This window comes from Pleurodeles waltl, chromosome 11, assembly GCF_031143425.1.
Source record: "Pleurodeles waltl isolate 20211129_DDA chromosome 11, aPleWal1.hap1.20221129, whole genome shotgun sequence".
NCBI classification, from domain to species: Eukaryota; Metazoa; Chordata; class Amphibia; order Caudata; family Salamandridae; genus Pleurodeles; species Pleurodeles waltl.
The window spans coordinates 785364882-785381054 of NC_090450.1; the positions used below are offsets into that span (position 1 = coordinate 785364882).

At 47.5% G+C, this 16173-nt stretch overlaps 1 protein-coding gene across 1 annotated transcript in view; it reads right to left on the reverse strand.

The window, feature by feature from the left end:
* FBXW8 (F-box and WD repeat domain containing 8) overlaps nucleotides 1-16173 on the reverse strand; it is a 484866-nt gene that overhangs the window by 350057 nt on the left and 118636 nt on the right. The gene's annotated exons all lie outside the window — the stretch shown is intronic.

The window sequence follows — 16173 nt, forward strand, 5'->3', positions numbered from 1 at the left end:
GGGCATTTTAAGATAAATTATTATTTGTGCCAGATTTCAACCTCCCTCTTCCTACAATCCAGTTTGGAAACGTTCTGGAAAATGGGTGATAGGAAGACCACAAGAAGCAATGTTAAGCAGCCACTCATGAATCATCAAGACAGCAGTGAAATAAACAGGCATGACCTTGACAATTTGCAAGCTGTACTGAATGCTGGTATTAGCACTGAAGCAAGAGGGCCAAACCACCTGCTACTGCTATCAGAGTACCAGGAAACCTGCTGGAAATCTATGCCCCACTCCAGACACCAGAGTCACAATCAAGGAGAAGCAGATAGCTCTCTCCCTAACCAAAACCTCTAAACAGTTTCACAAGCAGGGAACACATGGGTAGATGGAGAATATAAGATCCAATTAAGACTGTGACAGCCTAGGTGTCCTTAGATCTGTACATGAGTTGGTGCACCAGGACTGATGGGGCATCACCAATGTTACCATGTGTAATAGAGCAAAGGAACTGCTCTCTAGACACAATATTAACAAAAAAAGAGGAACTGTTACTGGTAGGGTATCTGTATACAGCATTTCTAGCACAATAACATAGGAAAGCTTTTAATGTTGGCTTGTCAACGTACTGATATTCAAATACACACATAAGTCTAACACTGCAAAGGCCAATGCACAAGCACAATAAACGTGGAAGAAATAAAACAAGTTTGGTAGCCTACAAAATAGGTCAAACATACAAAACAGAAAACACATGAAAAATAACAATGTATGACCTGGTACTCCACACACTGGATTTCTTCTAACGATTATTGGTTAGTTTTCAAAATATTCAAATCACTTTATTGAGGTAGGCAAGTGATATAAAGAGAACCAGAAAACAATGAAAACAAGACAATACACATTCTCCAAAGAAAACCTCGGATAATTCAACAAGATATTCTCCCTCAATCATTTATTGCTATTTGTACTAATCACAAGTGCAAGCAAAGTGGCAGGTTATCTAGACTGTATTGTTCTCAATTTGCTTGCAATACTTTCTTCACTCACCCTTTTAGTCACTTTAAGAATTTAATGAGGAAATGCAATATAGAGGTAGATTTATATTGCATAACAGCAGTTTACCACACTGCAATGTACTCATTTTTAATCACAATGTCATTTCATGGATGTTTCAGAACCCGTCAAGCTTTGAGTGAGAAAGTTATAACCCTAGGTGATTTTAATGTCAAGATTGCACTTTGCCTAAATACTTTTTAACTTTATTGGAAGTAACAAGAGTTTCATACAAAACACACATGAACTTCCACATAGTGCTGGCCATTTCCCAAACCTAAGCTCAGATCTTAATTTTTCACCAATAAACCAGGAAAAAGTCCATCAAATTCATAGTGTCACTCTTTAGTCCATTTTACAGCATGGCCACTCAAGTGCTTTCCATAAGGTGGCATCATCCACAGCTTTTCATAAATTAGCAAGGATGGGGAATTGTTAATTCTGAAACATTCTGGGTAACAAGTGAATTCTGCTTCATACACGTTGAAGTGTAAATTGCATTATCACATGTCAAGGACGGTTCCCTGGCTGCTAAAAGCACTGTAAAACCCAAATTGACAGCTCAAACTTTTATACAGAATCAGAATCTGCAGGAACATGGAACAAAAGATTGAATCAGATCCTTTTTGTTCCACTAGTGATTCAGATATTTCTCCAGAAATGTGCTGTTTCTGTATTTTAACAATTTAATCTGGTACCGCCCACCCTTTTATGTTTTACAGCTAGTGCAAAAACTGATTCCATAAGGATCAAAAAGAATAGCTTTCTGCAAATCTGATGAAAAATATCAGGGCTGCAGCACTGATTGTGCCACCATGTTTTGGGTAAGGTACAAAATGGCTCCCTTCCTGTCACTGTAGACTGGAAGAGCAGTTTTATACTGCTAGTTCAACTTTGCCATTTAAACCAATAGCAAAGTGCCTACTTCCCTTAAACAATACATTTCTGGAGCTCTAAGGCAGGGAGCTTTGTATTATTAAGTAGGACATATGCTTTTAATCTGTTCTAACAGCAACACTTACAAATTTCGTTTTGCAGTGGAAACGTTGGTAACTACAATGGCTAACACAGAATTACCGGCTGACCCTTCAGCCTGGCTAACTTCTGAATGAGACTACTGAAGTGTGTAATTCAAGGTATCAAATTAATCAAGGTATTAAAACTGACTTGATGCCCAAGCCGAATTCAATCTGACTCTTGAGAAAAAGCAACTTTTAGAGAGTTGCCACTCTCCAGCCCAGTTTGTCCAGTGGCCTCACACGGTTGCTGGCCACAGACAATTTTCTGACTTCCAGGGGAGTAGTGTAAATGACTCCCAGGCTTAGAAAAATGGTAGCCTGCTACAGAGGGAGGTGTTACCTCCCCTCATAAGAAGCCACTCAAGGTGTTGACCCAAAAGGCGAGCTTCAAAGGTGAAGCCACATTTGGTGGACAAAGGACGATCACACTCCTTTCGTCCCTTTGTTCTCAGCAGCAGATTGTGTACGTGACTAGAGAGGGGAGACCAGTGCCCAAACCGTTTTCCCCATGGGTTTGTAGCCCCCAGATAGCCACACCTCTAGGCTGGGCTACCAAGCTCCTAGCATCCAAGGAAGGGTTCAGACATCTTGGGAGTGGGCAGAATATTTACCCTGGGATTGCTAGATGCCACACATAGTCGGAAGTCAATCAATCAATAAAGCGCGCTACTCACCCGCTAGGGTCTCAATGCGCTGAAAGGGGGGTGGGGGAGGACTGCTACTGCTCGAACAACCAGGTCTTGAGGCGTTTCCTGAGGGTCAGGAGGTCCTGGGTTTGTCGTAGATGGGCGGGGACGGTGTTCCAGGTCTTGGCGGTGAGGTGGGAGAAGGATCTGCCGCCGGCTGTAGTTTCTGGTAGCCCACTGACCAGTGATTGCTTCATTGCCCCAGGGCACTTTCTGGGCACAAATATGGCACCCTGAACCTCAGGACACGACGGAACTGAAGAAGGACTGCACTGCTGACCACTGGACCAGGCAAAGAGAGGCTGCACCATCTGCTGGAATGCACCAGCCGCACATTGGGCAAGCAAAGAGAGAACTGTGCCTGTGGCTCCTTGCTTGAGGAAAAGTCGCTCCCAAGCACTAGACCAAAGTAGTGACTCCAAGAGTCTGTCGGCTGTCGTCCTGGAATCTGCACGAGGGCGATGAAAACTGGATTAACCCAACTCTGCAAGTAAGTAGCAACTTCTGGAGATTTGCCGCCGACGGCCAGCCGGCACCCTAAGAGACCGATCCATGACAGCCAAAAGTTGCACCCGAGGCTGCTAGACCCACGAGTGTCATCTGAGTCCAGATTAGTCACTCCAGAGGGACACCAGCCTCCACCAAAAGATATTACTGGACCCACTGTGGCCGGAGAACAGTAGCCCAGCAGCAACTGGACTTCTACTGGCTCAAAGAGGACTTTAAGGGACCCCAAACTCTGTGGCCAAAGTCGTACCACCTGACCCGTGCACCGAGGAGTAACCACAAGCACATCCCATCGCCCGCACAGCACCAAAGGCATCCTCCAGCTCCTGTATCCTCAGCAGCAGGACTACTCAACAGAAGTCTATGGTGGTTGTGCTGTAAAGTTCAGAACTGGACTGGAGAACGCTTTGGTGGGCGAGTTACTGTCCAAATACTCCTTGGTGGCCCCCGGACCTTCTCAAAGTTGGATTTCGTCGCCTCAGTTGGGTTGGAGTAGCTGAACACAACTCATTCAAACTTTTCAAAAGCATACAAACTTTACAGTTATCAATGCTTGTTTGCTCCTCAACTGAGATTTAAATTTATATACCTCCAGAAAGTTCCGGTGGATGTTTTTCATCTTAGACTCTAATAATTCATAAAAATATAGGTGGTCATTACGACCCTGGCGGTCAGAGACCGCCAGGGGTAATGTGGCGTCCATACCGCCAACAGGCTGGCGGTACGGAGGCCCTTATTACGACCGCGGCGGTAGCGCTGCGGTCGCACCGCCGGGGCCGGCGGATTCCCGCCGTTTTAGCCCCGGCGGTGATAATCCGCCAGGGCAGCGCTGCCCTGGGGATTATGACACCCCTACCGCCAGCCTGTTTCTGGCAGGTTTGCACCGCCAGGAAGAGGCTGGCGGTAAGGGGTGTCCTGGGGCCCCTGGGGGCCCCTGCACTGCCCATGCCACTGGCATGGGCAGTGCAGGGGCCCCCTAACAGGGCCCCGGCCAGCTTTTCACTGTCTGCATAGCAGACAGTGAAAAGCGCGACAGCCGCAACAGCGCTGGCTCCATTAGGAGCCGGCTCCTATGTTGCGGCCTCATCCCCGCTGGGCCGGCCGGCGCAAGCTTGGTTTGTGCCCGCCGGCCCAGCGGGGATGTTGTAATGGGGGCCGCGGGAGTGCGGCCGCATTGGCGGCCGCACGCGCCGCCCGCCAAGGTCGTAATGACCCCCATGATCTATTTTGATAAATTGCTGTTGTAATTCTTTCATGTTGTTTACTTTGTTGTTTGGTGCTTCTAAATGCTTTACACTGGTTCCTTTACTTAAGCCTTGCTGCTCAAAGCCACAGCTACCCAGGGATGAGCTAAAGGTTTTGCAAATTAGCCTAACTGGGCACAAGATAATTTGTGCCAGATAGCTTGTGTGAAAGATAAGGTCATACGACCATGCCATATAATACACTCAATCCTCATACTGACTGACTGGTAATATCTTGACCTGCTAAATAATTAATAACGAAAATTATACCCTGATGTTCAAAACAGTAAGATAATATTATCACAGGTGGAAAAAAGGAAAAGTCCTAAGTATCCTGTCATTTAAGGACTGATATCCAAGCTGCAGTCCTTAGTTAAAATTAAAGAGTCAGTCATGTCGCATCAGCTCCAAGCATATCTTGGGGGCAACCTGCCGTTTTCAGAACAGCAATCTACACGTTTTTCCCTTGAGGGGCACATAAATACCAAAACTAGATATTGGAGAATAGTTTTAATACATATGCACCAGAGGTTGACCTATACCTTTGATCAATTAAGATTTGCCACATCCTTTGATACCATAGATCATGGGAAGCTCTACAATTGGATGAATGATGCATTGGGAGTGTGAAGTATAGCCGTAGAATAGATATGGCCTTTCATAATGAACTATCAAATTAGAAAATGCATAAATGCCACACATTGCTTAAAAACCAAAAGGTACCCCAGGGCTCTGCTCTCTCACACCTTTTATTCAATGCTAATATGACCCACCAGTGCATATTATTGCTGCCCACTGTCTGTTAACTATATTAACATCCTTTTCCATTTGGATAATAGCTACCCTGACACCAAATTTTCCACAGACTACTTGCTGCCATTAAAATCTTAGAAGTATACAGACTGCATCTGTTTACTGGGGTATATACAGAGATTGTATTTTCTGGACAAGTACAACAGTCCGTGGCGGATTTACATGACTCGCCTCATTTGGCTTGATCTCACAACTCCAACATTTAGTGACAAATTTGGGGGCTCTTCTTGATTCTGACCTTGCATTGGAGCTTTATGTATGACTCCACTTGTTCTAGGTTTCTTGAGGCTGCTAAAGCAAGACAGGTGCGTGCAAAGAGACTTTGGGCCTGATTTAGAAACAACAATGAGGATATCCAGTCCACTGAAAGCTAAATCCCGTAGGATATAATGGGATTTAGATGTCAGCAGCTGGGTTATCTGTTAAGGTTGTGACGGAGTAACTCATCCACCAATATCTAAGTCACCCCCTCACTATATTGTTCAGCCACCTATTTTAATTCAATGCTGAAACATATGATTAAACTAAAGCTGTTTTTCGAAGGTGAATCTGTATACTTGGTATGAGAAAGGATTGCCGGATCTCTGGACCCTGTGCTGGTTCCAATAAAGGGCACAATTCAGCTGAGAATTATCTGTGAGGTTTCAACATACATTCAAAATAAGGTTATACACTGTTCAGCAGATTGTTACCCAAATAGGTGCTTTTCCCACTTTCACAAATAATCTTACATTGAATACTTCTAAGTGGTGCTGTTCCATTTTCGGGTGGTAAGAACTTTGGTGTCATCGCTATATTCTTACTGAACAAACTATCAGTGCAACTTCATTCATTCGCTACCTACAGTGCCTTGAAATATAAATTTAAGTTTTGTCTTTGCAGTTTGCCTATTTGTTATTCATGGCTGTACTGATATTATGCACTTAATAATGTTCTAGTGTGTACATTATTTTATTTATTAACACCCCAAAGCTATATTCCTTCAACATTTGTCAGCGCTTTATCCATAAAATAAATATTAATACCTATTTTGGAACTCCAACATTAACATTATAATCTTCGAGAGTCCTCACAAAGTCCAAATTGTCTCAATCGAATCCAAGTTATGGTAAGCAACATGGATAGGGAGTGGTGGGTGAGGAAAGAGATGGATGCAAGAAGAATGAACACACGTATCTCTGTCACACAGCTAAATCACCTTCACTAGATTCTTACCCTACCGAACACTGCTCAGAAGGTAAATAAAAGTAGTATTGCTATAAAGGACATCATTTTTGTAGTGGGTCGCACTTTTTCCTGTCTGGGTTTGCTGGAATTAGTGCACTGGGCAAAATATAGCTGCTAAAAGCCTGCATAGCCCTCATTGAGTTCCGCTAAAATAAGTACTCTGCATTGGTTTTCCCTGATTGGTTTATTTAACTCCTCAGTAGGGCCATGGTACATGTCACAAACAATTCACCAATGGCATGTCGGCTGGAGTGTGCATTTATACCTACATACATGACAAAAAAATATGTCTGCCAAAAGCATTGCTGTGCTCTGGCTATGCTTCATTTTAAAAGCAATGCATTGGCATATAGTGCCAGATGTAGGTACAGAAAATTTTGCGAGTTGCAAATTGCGAGTCATACAGACTCGCAATTTGCAACTCGCAAAGTTTTATGCAGAAAGGTGTCTCAGACACCTTCTGCGACTCGCTATGGGGTCGCAAAGACCCACCTCATGAATATTAATGAGGTGGGTCGCAAATTGCGACCCCATAGCGAGTCCCTGCACTCACAGGGATGGTGGCCTGCTGGAGACAGCAGACCTCCATGTCTGTGACTCCTTTTTTAATAAAGCAGTTTTTTTTTCTTTTTGCAGCCCGTTTTCCTTAAAGGAAAACGAGTTGCAAAAAGAAAAACTTCCGAAACCATTTGGTTTCGTTTTTTTCAGAGTAGGCAGTGGTCCATAGGACCACTGCCTGCTCTGAAAAAACATTTTTTTCGGCATTCACAAAGGGGAAGGGGTCCTATGGGGACCCCTTCCCTTTTGCGAATGAGTTACCACCCACTTCAAGTGGGTGGTAACTGCGAGTTGGTTTGCGACCGCATTCGCGGTCACAAAGCAACTCAGCATGGCGATGCGGTCGCAAATAGGAAGGGAACACCCCTTCCTATTTGCGTGTCGCATCCACTCGCAATTTGAGGATGTGCATCGCGTTTGGCCTTTTGCATGCCGCAAACTGCGTTTTTCGCAGTTTGCGACATGCAAAAGGCTTCCTACATCTGGCCCATAGAAAGGAAACATACCTCTGCCATGTTGGAAAACCTATTTTGATATATTAATAAGAAGTCCCTAAAATGTGCCTTATAAGTCTACCGGGTTGGATGCTTAGTCATTGTGAAGGCACACTATTTCACTGTGTAATGTACATCTTTTTATATACTAATTATCCAGAAGCTGAAGGTGGCGTGGCCAAGGAAGATGACCGGTGGGACGCGCTTCTAGGAAGCTACTCGCCACCATGGCCTGATCCTGCATTAACCTGCCGTGCTTGGCGCCCCTGAGGATCCAGCGACACCTTGGCTTCCCCAATCGGGGAGCTAGAGGTTATGCGGGCCAGCAGTGAAAGGAGCTGAGCAAGGACCGCGTGGTGATCAGCGGTCACCTGGCCTGGAAGGGACTGCAGCCTGGCCTCACTTGCCCACTCTGCCTCCGTGGAGGCAGTAGGAGGATCTGGTGTTCCCTGTGTGGAGGGGGACTCCTTTGTGACCTCGCAGGAGTGAGGTGGGGTCCGGATGTCCCCAGCTTGGGGGTGCGTGGGGCAAGCTGCAGATTGGGCCTGCGGGGTGGGCCCAGACAAAGACTCTAAAGGCCCGGCGTAGGAGGATCCTGACCTTCCACCCTGCCTCCTTGGTGGGCCCTTGTATTGTGGAGGCAGGAGGCCCGTGTGCAGGATCTCATGGCAGCGGGTGGTGCCGCGGACCATCACAGCTCACAGGCAGCGGGCGGAGGAGGTGCCTGGGCCGGCAGACAGGCCGGTCGGGGGTCCGTAGCTTCGGGCCTTCTGTGGTGTGGACCTGTGGGGCAGACTGTGGTTCAGCAGGGCGGAGGAGAGAGCTCTGCGACCCTCTGTGATGGGCTGGTTTTGATGGCCCCCGGGATGAAGCATATGGGAGGCTGTTGAGTGGCAATCCGGAGGTGGAGTACATATTCACAGATATTGGTTGGACATTTGTTGCCACTAATTGGATCGATCCTGTCGCTGAGGAGAGCAGAGGCGCTGGTAATGTTCAGCTGGCATATTCTGTCAGTGTACTGTAATACCCTGAATAGCGGGGAGCTACACAAAGGGCCTGGCCTGCCGTGCACTATATTGGCGCAGACGCCCATTGTCTATTAGGTAAAAATGTAAGGGTCCAATTCAATTACTTCCTGAGTTAAATGCCTATTCATACAAAGGTGTGGGAACTCAAACCGGAGGGAATGGACCTCCAAATATAGCGTTGAGTAGTAGATATGTGGTAAGGTCCCACTTATGGCAATAACTATTAAAGCAACCAATCGCCAAATGTTCTTGAAATTGCTTGAAGTATTCGAAAACTATTTTCAAGGGTTATCCAGCCCAGGTGAAAGTACCTCGTTTGGGCGAAACACGTGTCGTCTGGCTGTACTCACTCTGTTCTATGACTCAATTTCTGAATAAACTTTAATCTGGATAGCCCATTGTCTATTGTCTATTAGAAGGTGAGGGGCGCATTGGTGACATCCTGGCTCTTTGGCGCTCACTTTCATCGCAATTGGCTATGGGTGCTGCACTCCCTGTACACTGTCGACATCTATATGGTACATGGACTCCTGGGTCTGCTTTGACTGTGAGGTGGAGCGTTGTGAGGTACCTCTGAGTTTTGTGTGGTGCACCAGGCTCTGACGGGGATGAGTGAATATCCACTCTCCCTTCTTTTGTTGCATGCCGAGACGGGGCGGCACAAGCAGGCGGCTCCCTCGCAGGGGAACACTATTGAAGAGTACACAATTTCCACTCCTCTGCCACAGAGCCAGACGTGACATGGTGGGTCGAGGGATGACCGGCTCACACCTGTACCCATGAAGGATGAGGCATCTTGTGTTAAACTTCTTGCAGCGATTCAGGGCTCAAAAGTAGCCCTCAAAGGGAAAATAGAAACAGTGGCTATGGAAGTGAATCTTTACCAGACTGACCCCAGGAAGGTATCAGATAAGGTCAAGGTAGCGGAGGGTTCCATTGTGGAGTTGCAAACGGAGGTCACCACTCTGCAAAAACAACTGGCACAGGTCACCTCCAAATCAGGAGCTCTGGAGGAGAGGCTGGAGGATGCTGAGGGGAGATCACAAAGTGACAATGTCAGCCTTCTAGGGTTCCGAGAGCATGTGGAGGGGTCTGCTGAGGAGGCCTTTGCGGAAACTGGATCAGAGACGTGCTGCATCCTGTGGGGTTATCCACCATGTTTGTAATAGAGCGAGCACAAAGGGCACTGGTTGTGCCTCCTCAGGCTGGGGCTCCCCCGCGGGCCATTATTGTTCGCATTCTGAATTACAGGTATTGAAACTGTATCCTGCGGGTTGCCCGGGAAACTGACAATGTTGTTCTTGAAAACCACAAAGCTGCCCTGGGTGGGTCGAGTCGGGCACACTCTGCCTCCAGACAAATGGGTGGTTCCGGTAGCTCCAACTGGAGAAAACGTAACGAGGACTGAATAGACTACTCACCAAGCCATGGGGGGTGATCATGAAAGGAGTGAAATACGATGGCAGTGGTCTCCCTTAGCCTGTCGCCTGCAGTTGATGGTCCTACCTGGGCATCTGACCTCGCAGCGGGATTAGGGTCAGACGGCTGCTAACTTTATCCTTTTAGAGAACTGGCTTCTAACTTTCTACCCTATGGAACATGTTGTTATGGTGGATGACTTTTGCCTACATGGTATGAGGTGGAGGGTTTGTAATTGATCTGGAGAAGATATGGTAGACACTAGAGATCGTGGCTGGACATTTTCCCTCGTGCCTTTGAGGTATCCTATGATGGGAGGTGGTGCTGCCTTTTCTGGGGTATGATGTATTGGTGATACAAGCACAGTACACTTCGATTCCGGGGTGGGGAGAGTTGCCTCCACTGTTGTGGTAGGATTTATTTTCTGGGGTGTTGGGGTCTTAGGCTGTTTGCCCTGGCAGCATATACAGTATGCTTTGATTTATTTGTTCTACTGTTTATCCGGGGTGGGAAGTGGGGTTGGGATTTGTTCATTATGTGCATGCCTTTATATGTTTGATGGTTATATTTGCAGTGCAAACTCTTATGTGAGACGTGGGGGAGGCAGTCAAACCGCTTCTCTCACTCATGTGGGGGGGCCGTGGTTGGCAGCTGGGGTGGGTGTACACAGTGCTATTATGACTCAACGGTTACATTTACTAACCTGGAACATCAGGGGGCTGAAAGACTACACCACGTAATTCAGGGTGCATTCCTTCCTGCAGCGGCATAAGATCCAAATAGTCTGTTTCCAGGAAACACATATGATGGAAGATGAGTCTCAGAAGCTAGCTAAGAAGTGGTGGGGTCAGTTGTTTTCCGCATCATTTTCCTCTTATGCCAGAGACGTGGCAATATGGGTGGCCCCAGGGGTTGCCTTTAAGCATACCTAAAGCAAGGCTGATGTTGAGGAGCAATATATACTCCTGCAGGGTACATTGGATGGCGCGCCCCTTACAATACTCAATAGTTATGCACCCAATACTGCTGATTACTCCTTTTATGACAATGTATCTGGGGTGCTGGAGGCTGGTGTGGGTTCCTTAATTGTATGGGCTGAGACTACAATTGTAAATTGGATGGAGATAAAGACCGTCATCCTTCAAATCAGGGCATCAAGCCTTTGATGACGGGATCCCTTAATGCAGTCATGCATAATCTTGGATTATGGGATGGAAGGAGGGGGTTGCACCTGGAGAGTAGGGAATACACAGGTCATTCAAACAGGCACAACACGAATAGCAGCTTAGACCAATTTCTACTGGGTGGCTTGACCTGCGCACAAGTGCTGAATCTAAAACACTTGGGGAGGTTTTTATCTGACCATGCTCTGGTATTGCTGCAACTGGGATGGGGATCAGCCAGCGGAGGAGGGACACATAGCTGCCGTATGCCCCCTGACTTCCTAACAGATACTGCATGTCATGAGACATTGGCAGCCACGATAACAAATTATATGGATATAATTTGGGGTACCACGGCAACCAGGGGCAATGAGTGGGAGGCAATGAAAGCCGGTGAGAGGAGAATGTATAGACTACACTTGTGGTGCTCATAGACAACTGGAACATGTGAGAAAGTTGGCCTATTTGTCAGTGTGTTTTTATTGTCTCACTGGGATCCTGCTAGCCAGGACCCCAGTACTCATAGTTTGTGGCCTACATGTCAGTATGTTTTACTGTTTTGTCAGTATGCTTGACTGTGTCACTGGAGTCCTGCTAACCAGAACTCCAGTGCTTATGCTCTTTTGGATTCCAACTTGTACTTACATACTGGTAACCCAGTATTCCACTCCAAATTGGCATACTACTCCCCCCCCTTAGAATGTCTCTAGTATATAGTACCTTGGTACCCAGGGCATTGGGGTTCCAGGAGATCCTTATGGGCTGCAGCATTTCTTTTGCCACCCATAAGGCGCTCATACAAACACTTTTTCAGGACTGCCATTGCAGCCTGTGTGAAATAGTGTAAGCTCTATTTCACAGGCAAATCCACTGCATTAGGTCACTTATAAGTCACCTATATATCTAACATTCAGGGCCTGAAGGCTGGGTGCATAGTACCTGTGTGTGAGGGCACCCCTGCACTAGGAGAGGTGCCCCCACGTCATCCAGGCCCATTTTTCCGGACTTCGTGAGTGCGGGGACGCCATCATAAGCGTGCACTAAGTATATGTCAATACATATATGTAGCTCTACAATGGTAACCCCGAACATGTCCATGTGAGGTGGCTAGGAACTGGAAATTGTACCCCCAATCAAATTCTGGTATGGGGGGGGGCAATTCCATGCACCCGGGGGCTCCACTATGGACCCTAAGTACTGCCTTACAAGCCATCTGAGGTTTTCACTGCAGCCCAGCTGCTGCCACCTCACAGACAGGCTTCTGCCCTCCTGGGGCTTGAGCAGCTCAATCCCAGGAAGGCAGGGCAGAGCATTTCCATAAGGAGAGGGGTGTTACACTCTCTCCCTTTGGAAATAGGTGCTACATGCATGGGAGAGGTATCCTCATAGAGCCTCTGGAAGTGCTTTGAAGGGCACAGATGGTGACCTCCTTGCATAATCTAGTCTACACTGGTTCAGGGACCCACAGTCCCTGCTCTGGTGCAAAACTGGACAAAGGAAAGGGGAGTGACCACTCCCCTGTCCATCACCACCCCAGGGTGGGGCCCAGAGCTCCTCCAGAGTGCCCCTGGGTTCTGCCATCTTGTTTTCAGGATGGTCAGGGAACTCTGGGAGCATCTGGGTGGCCAGTGTCAGCAGGTGACGTCAGAGACCCCTCCTGATAGGTGCTTACCTGGTTAGGTGACCAATCCGCCTCTCAGGGCTATTTAGGGTCTTTATTCTGGGTGTTTCCTCAGATTCGGTTTTGCAAGACTCCAGCAGGACTCTTCTGCAACCTCTGCTTCACCTTCTACGGTCGGATCAACTGCAGAACTGCTCCAGGAACTCTACAACTGCAACAAAGTATCCAAGAAGGCTGCTGCAACTCTGTAACCTCAGCTCCTACCAGCAACTGCAACAGTTTCCAGGCCGTGCATGCTCTGAGGACAGCCTGTCTTCATCCTGCACCAGAAGGACCTGAAGGAATCTCCTGTGGAGTGACAGAGTCACTTCCCTGCTTCAGCAGGCACCTCTCTGCAGCGACAACCAGTACTCTAGGTCTAGGTCCCCTCCTGACAGCGACCAGGGAGCCTGGAACAGAGGTGGTGGACCGAAGTGACCCAGTCTGTCCAAAGGTCCACTGTCCAAATTTGGTGGCAGTAAGAGCTTGCCTTCCCGAGCCATACAGTACCCCTGTGCACCTTGTGTTTTGCAGATCCTAGGGCTTCTGTGTGCTTCTCCAAGGAGTCCTTCATATACAGCGTACCCAGGTCCCTAGCACTCTATCCTGTGATGTTCAGCTCCTTGAGTTGTTCTCCGGTGGCGTGGGATCCCTTTGTGTAGTGCTACGACAAATGCAATTTATAACTCCTGTGTCCACATGTCCTGGGACTCCTGTGGGGGTTGCATGGTCTTCTGAGGGCTCCCTAAAGTGCTGAGAGCCCCCTCTGTCTCCTCAGTCCAAGTTGAGAACCCCAGGTCCCTTACGGGTCCAGGTAGCGCCTTCTCCTGCCAAACACGCTCCTATTACTCCTGGTCTCTTCAGCTGCTTTTTGACTTGGTCTCCTCTCTCCACAGGTCTTCAGGTCCACGAATTCATTGTTGGTGTCTTGCAGTCTTGCTTGGTTTTTGCATAATTCATTATCACGACTTCCAGTGTGTTCTGAGGAAACTTGCTGTACTTTACTCCGGTTTCCTGGGTTCTCAGGTGGGGTACTTAACTTACCTTTGGTGTTTTCTTACATTCCCAGCGCCCCTCTGCACACTACTCTTGCCTTGGTGGGAAACCAACATTCGCATTCCACTATTTTAGTATATGGTTTGTGTTCCCCCTAAGCCCATTGTAACCTATGGTGATTTTCAATATCTTCATATTCTATTACTGTTTATCGTCCGGATTTTGGTTACTAGTGTATATTTTGTGTATAATACTTACCTCCTAAGGGAGTATAGCCTCTAAGATATTATTGGCCTTGTGTCACTAAAATAAAGTACCTTTATTTTTGGTAACACTGACTATTGTCTTTCTTGTGTGTAAGTACTGGGTGACAACAGTGGTACTGCAAGAGCTTTGCATGTCTCCTAGTTCAGCCTTTGCTGCTCTGCCTACAGGTACCTCTAGACAGCCTGACTTCTAGACACTGACTACATTTCACTTACAAGGGATAACTGGACCTGGTAAGTACCTGGTAAGTACCTTAGGTACCCACTACAAACCAGGCCAGCCTCCTACAGAACATGATCTCAAAAAATGGGGGAGCAACTAGTAGATGTACAGCATCGGGAACACCTCACGAGGGAAGCACAAAGAGAGCATCTTCGCTTGTGCAGGGAAGTAAGTAGGAGTTGGGAGACACTGGATAAGCTAACACTTAGATCACGTTGCAGCGGCTGCACAGGGAGGGGGATACATCCGGTAGATTGCTGGCATGGATGCTAAAACGAGAGGTGGAATCACCCCCTATCTTGCATATTAGGAACACTGCAAACATGCTGCTTACCAACCATAGGGAAATTTTAAGTGTGTTAGCAGAGCATCTGCAAACGGTTTCGCGGACTGGCCCCTTGGTGTCAGATGAGTTAATGCAGGGTTTTTTGCAGCGATTGCAGCTTCTGCAGTTGGATCCACGAGGATAGTGAGATTACTACAGAGGTGGTGGGTGCGGCGGTTGTAACATTGCCTAAATCCAAGATCCCTGGTGGGATGGGTTCCCTGTTGAGATCTATAAGACATTCTCCTCCCTCCTGCAAGAGATATTTCTGGCAGTATTTGAGGAAGCACATGTGCAGGGTATTTTACCGGAGTCGATGCGGCAAAGTACTGTTTGTCTCTTGCTCAAGCCTAGGGGTGATTCGAGTGACCCCCCTTCTTACAGACCACTCACAATGTTGAATAGTGAAGTCAAAATCATTTGTAAGATATTAGCTAATAGGCTGCGAGGAGTTGTTCGGCGGCTGATTCACGAAGACCAATGCGGATATACCAGCTCGAAGCACGACCGTTAACTTAGGCGGTTTGGCACATGTTCTCTATGAAAACACGCATGTGGCCCAAGAAATGCCATTGGTGTTGTTGGACCTAGAAAAAGCCTTTGATACTGTGGAATGGAACTACCTTATGGCTGTATTGCGGGGAATGGTGTTTGGCCCTAAATTCTGTGCCTGGATTCGCCTAATTTATACTGAACCAATGCTACGAGTACGAGTGGTTGACAGGGGAACCAGACAGGGTTGTCCCCTTTTGCTGCTCCTCTTTGCCCTAGCAGTGGAGCCGTTGGCAGTGTTATGTGGGGGAGCTGGCCCCTTGAGGAATTCAGGTGGGACTTGTCACTCACATCATCTCTTAATATGCAGACGTTGCGTTGGTGTACCTTTGGTCACCGGGCGACTCGGTTCGTCTGTTGTTGCGGATGTTAAGGGAGTTTGGGGCCGTATTGGGTTTACTGGCGAATTCGCATACGTTGCTCCTTTTCCCGCTGAATGCGCTTCGTGGTAGACCACTGGATGATTTGCCAGTAGTTGGCCTCCGTTGGGAGCTAGAGAGTTTTAGGTATTTGGGCACCTGGGTAACCCATACTGCAGCAGCTCATGAGATACGTAATGTGGAAAGAGTTATGTCAGGAGCTCTCGGTTTTATTTTGGAATAGGCTGCCACTCTCTGTGAGTGGTAGAGCAGGTGTTGCTAAGATGGTGTTTCTTCAGCGCTGTCTATATATGGTATAAAATGTGTTGTTTCCGTTGGCCCCTCGGTTATTTACTTGGTTGGATAGCTTGTGTCATACTGCAAAGTGTCTGGCTGAGTCGGATGGCTGGGAAAAGCGACTTGTTGAGGGCATGCTGGGCACAGATATCTTATCACACATCCTGATGAGAGGTGGCCGGTCAGAGACCGTTGACCCTACCTGGTTCAAAACACTGCACAGATCTGGGAGCAGGTTATTAAGAAGGTGCTTCGTTGTGCCCCGTTTGACAGGGCGCTAAAGGTGTGGGACC